The sequence below is a fragment of the Octopus bimaculoides genome, chromosome 26 (genome assembly GCF_001194135.2).
Source record: "Octopus bimaculoides isolate UCB-OBI-ISO-001 chromosome 26, ASM119413v2, whole genome shotgun sequence".
NCBI lineage: Eukaryota > Metazoa > Mollusca > Cephalopoda > Octopoda > Octopodidae > Octopus > Octopus bimaculoides.
Genome location: NC_069006.1, coordinates 25,293,251 through 25,298,417, shown reverse-complemented (window position 1 = coordinate 25,298,417; position 5,167 = coordinate 25,293,251). Strand labels below are relative to the sequence as shown.

General features: G+C 41.2%; 1 protein-coding gene across 1 annotated transcript in view; it reads left to right on the top strand.

Moving 5' to 3' along the window:
• Positions 1-5,167, top strand: part of LOC128247007 (arginine-glutamic acid dipeptide repeats protein-like) — a gene marked incomplete at its 3' end in the record, with an annotated part of 231,787 nt that overhangs the window by 70,878 nt on the left and 155,742 nt on the right. The window lies entirely within an intron of this gene.

Below are 5,167 nucleotides of genomic sequence, written 5' to 3'. Positions count from 1 at the left end.
ACACTTAATTAGAGAAGAATATAAGAAATGAAAACCGCATTGGTAATGTTACGTGTGTGAGGAGAGAGAGAGAAGGGTAGTGATGGTGGTGGTGGTGAAGCAGGAGACTGATTGGAGATTGGTTTGTGTGTGTGGATGCATAGGTTTATATTATTGTTGTGTGTGTGTGTGTGTATTTATGTGTATCAGTTTGTGTTTATACATATAATTCTGTCTAGATGTATGTATGTTGGGTTTGTAAATATATGTATGTTGTGTGTGTGTAAATATATGTATGTGTGTTGTGTGTGTAAATAAATGTATGTTGTGTGTGTGTGTGTGTATGTGTAAATATATGTATGTTATGTGTGTGTATCTAAATATATGTATGTTGTGTGTGTGTGTGGAAATATATGTATGTATGTTGTGTGTGTGTGTGTGTGTGTGCATATTTGTCTTTGTGTATTTGGTATATATACTGTGTGTGTGTGTATGAGTCTTCCAGCTTGCTAACCATAGTGAAACCACCCAACCCATGCCAGCATGGAAAAACGGACGTTAAATGACGATGATGATGATACATACGCTGTATGTATAATTGCCTGTGTGTATCTGTATTGTATATGCGTATGTTTATACACAAACCCGCCCGCCCACACACACAGAGTGACCGTGTGAGTGTCCTTGTGTAATGGAGTCCAAGAACATGCTTTTGTCTTTCTTAAACTGTTTGATTGAAGTTCTTCCATGGCCACTCCAACTACTACTGTCTGTGGTGGTGGTGGTGTTGGTGGTGGCCGAGATCGAGCTGGAAGTTTCCTCCGTTCTGCCGGCTCTTTATGTTATGCCGCCGCCGCCGACGTCTGCTTTGAAATGCTATGAACAGTTTATCACGCCATTGTTTAGAAATTCTATCTGGCTTCGGGGACTTTACGAACCACTTGAAATCGTTACTGGCTTCTTTTTCTCGGCAACTTTATTGTTTTTCTCTGGAAAGTTGACTTTGCTTTCACAGTGTTTATTGGTGACTACGGTGACGGGCCTGGGGTGGGGGATGGATTGCAGTGGTGGTGGCGGCGGCGGTGATGGTGGTGAAGGTTGAAAGAGACAGAGAGGGGGGGGGAACTGAGCCACTCTCTCTGTGCCTCTTGCTTGTTGTCCCCCTCTCTCTCTTTCCCCCTCTTACTCTTCCTCTTGATCACTACCTTTTTCCTTCCACCTCTCTCTCTCTCTCTCTCACCTTGCTGTTCACTTCTTCATCTCTCTTTTCATCTGTTTCTCCGTTAGAGCTTTACTTTTCTCTCTACTCTACTCTCTCTCTCTCTTTTTGTACTCTATCTCTTTTCTCTCTCTCCTCTCCTCCCTCTCTACTGTCTCTGTTCTCCCTCTCAACTCTCTATACTTTATCCCCCTCTCTCATCTCCCTCTTCCATTTGATGGTTACCTCCCCTTCCTCCCTCTCTGTCTCCTCCTTCTTGATCTTTAATTCCCCCTCCATATCTCCCTCTCTCTTAGTCTGTTCCTACTCTCGAGTTCTTCTTCCCCCTCCAATTCTCCCCCTTCTCTCTCTCTCTATTCTCCTCTTGATGGCCAATGCTCCCTTCCACCTCACTCCGCCACCGTCCTCTCCCTCTCAGTCTGCATGTCCCTTCTCCTGGTCTCCGTTTCTCTCCCTCTCTCCCTTCCTCCTCTCGTGCTGTACTTACCCTTTCACTTCACTCCCCCCACCCTCAATCTTCATGTCCACTCTCCATGTCTCCCCCTTCCTCCTCTTGATCTCCACTCCCCCTTCCTCCCCCCTATTCTTCCTCGTTGAACGATGACACATGTTCAGAGAAGCATGATAAAGAGATATGCTTTATGAGATACGAATCTCAAATCTCCCAGTTATCCTTCCACACACACACAAATATATGCGACACACAGGACATATATACATACGTGCATGCGTGTATATATATATATAAATATATAAGTATAATGGTAAATGCATTTGTTATCTAAAATATATTTGTGCATGAATTGCCTCTCAGAGGGAAATCATTTGTAACAATGGCCGATGTCCGGCAGCAATACATACAACCGCTGTCCGGGCCCTGATAGGCAATCACCTTCTAAACAAATCTAATTTCCTCAAGCAAAAGAGCCATAATTTCTGGTGAAATAGAGCCGTGATTTTCTCTTTGTAAATCTTGAAAACTGGCCAACGGACACTCGCACACAGGGAGAGAGAGATAACCTTGCAAATTACACACATATATAGACATACATACACACATATAGACACACATATGTATGCATATATATATATATGACATATGTGTCTGTGCACATTGATAACACATGCACTTTCTATCCGTTCAGTCTTGTAAATTGCTCTCTGTTCCATCGTTTGGTGATGGTGGAGGTGACGCTTGTTGTTGTTGGCGGCGGTGGTGGTGGTGGTGGTGGTGCTGCTGTTTATTGCAGTGAATGATTAGTTCTCTGCTGATGAACTCGGATTGACTTTAACCTCAATTTCATAGAAATAAATTCTCGATTGATTTCGGCCAGGAAGTCGGATAGGAAAAAGGTTTCGGCAAAACATTTTGCAGATTAAGCAAATCTTTACAGTCGAGCATAAGAAAGACAGAAATGGAGGAGAAAAAAGAGAGAGAGAAGGAGAGGTGAGGGGCGAATAATGGTAATAATAATAATAATGATAACAACAGCTAGTAATAATAAAATAATTATTAATGAATCAACTTGTCGGTCTTGAAGTTCTTGGCTGTTTTGCACTTCTTGGTCTCAGCGCTGTTAACATGATGTGAAGATGGTGTGTGTGTATATATGTGTATGTACATGTGTGTGTGTGCATGTATGTATATATATATATATATATATATATATATGTGTATATATATATATACACATATATATGTATGCATATGTATATATATGTATGTATGTATATGTATATATATGTATGTATATATATATGTATGTGTATGTATGTATATATATGTGTATGTATATATATGTATGTGTGTGTATAAATGTATGTATATGTGTGTGTGTATGTATATGGTATTACATTGTATCCTCTACTGCACTATATTACCAAAGCTAACTGGCTGCACCAATCCATTATTATTATTATTAACCACTATTATTATTATTATTATTATTATTATTATTATTATTATTATAGTCTTGCAACGTTGAGTGGTGGATGGACGTAGAATATAAATGTCTTTGTTAAGGTTAAGACTAAATATTCTTAACATATGAACTTAAAACTCTTACTAAAATGGCATTGCTGAGATTTACAATTTATAACGTGGAGAGAGAGAGAGAGGTGGGGGGGGGAGATAGTGATGGTGAATGGTTGTGTGCACGGTTCTAGTCTATGGATGTGAGATTACCAGCCAGTTTGTTGCCATTTAATCTCAGTTGAGCTTTCTTTAATAATTATTGCCATGACAAGCTGTATAATAATAATAATAATAATAATTTCTTTGCCACCTGGGCAAAGGATGAGGGGGGACTAATGATGATGATGATGTCTCATCTGCCATAGGGGCATAGGTGAAGGGGACATTAAAAGTACAGTCTATAATTTGTGTGTGGATTTACACAAAAGACGAGAGGAAAGAAAGGAAAAAGATGGTGAAACATGATAAGAAGCTTGCTTCTCAACCACATGGTTCCCGGTTCCATCTTGCTGCATGGCTCCATGACAAATGTCTTTTGCTATAGCCTCAGGCCGACCAAAACCTTGCAAGTGGATTTGGTAGACAGAAACTGAAAGAAGTCCATCATCATCATTTAATGTCCGTTGTCCATGCTGGCATGGGTTGGATGGCTTGACCAGAGCTGGCAACCTGAAAGGCTGCACCAGACTCTAGTCTGATTTGGCATGGTTTTCTGTGACTGGATGTCCTTCCTAACGCTCACCACTCCAAGAGTATTATATATACATATGTATATATATTTATTTATTTATGTGTGTGTGTCTGTTCCCTCTCCACCATCACTTGACAACCGATGGTGTTGGTATTTACGTCCTCGCAACTTAGTGGTTCGGCAAAAGACCGATGGAATAAGTACTGGGGGTTGATTTCTTCGACTAAAAACCCTTTAAAGTGGTGCTCCAGCATGGCCAGTCAAATGACTGAAACAAGTAAAAGAGTTAAGTATGTGCAAACCTGTGATGTGGGAGAAACTCCATCTGGGGGCCAATCAAAGAACCCCAAAGTTTCAGGATCACCCTGACCACCAAAGGCATGAGTGCACCTTTGACTGTGCTCAAATTTATAGGGGTAAGCATAGAGTAGGGCCATTCATTCTAACAATTTTGACCACAGATACCCCCCCCCCCCCATTTTCACAGATTCAGTGGGAGATAGCACTTCCCTCTTCATGTGTTGGCACCATATATAAAGCACCTGCACCAACACCACATGATGTGCACTCATGCTAGTACCATGTAAAGACTATCCATGTCAGCCCCACTTAGAGAGCACCCATGTCAGCCTCGTGTAGAGAGTACCCATATCAGAGCCACATAATGAGCACCTGTGCCAGCACCACATAGAGAACCTCATTTAAAAAGCACCCAGAACTCTCTGTAACTTGCTTGGTTTTAATAAGGCATCCAACCTTAGAAACCATTCCAAAACAGAATCCAACTTAGACCACCAAGAGCTGCAGTTAAGTTCTGGTCTTTGTGGATCTTAAAATGTCTTTTGAAGCCTCCGTTAGATTTGCAGACCTTATGGCATACACGGCATTGAAAGGTGTGCACAGATATATAGGCAGAGTAGTTGGTGGCGGTTCGTTTTTCATGGGTCTGCAAATGAGATTTGAACCCAGCAAAAAGAAAGGCATGGTCTGTCACAAATTGTGCACAAAAGGTCCCTGAGATTCACCTTCTTCGTCACAACATTCTTCTTTAAATTTCGGCGCTATCCTGGCCTCCTCAAATGCTTTCACTCCACTCTGTGTGTGTGTACGTATTGTATAGGTGCAGGCATGGCTGTGTGGTAAGAAGTTTGCTTCTCAACCACATGGTTCCGAGTTCAGTTCCACTGTGTGGCACCTAAGGCAAGTGTCTTCTGCTATAGTCTCGGGCCGACCAAGGCCTCATGAATTGACTTGATAGACAAAAACTGAAATAAGTCCTTTGTATATATATATATATATATAT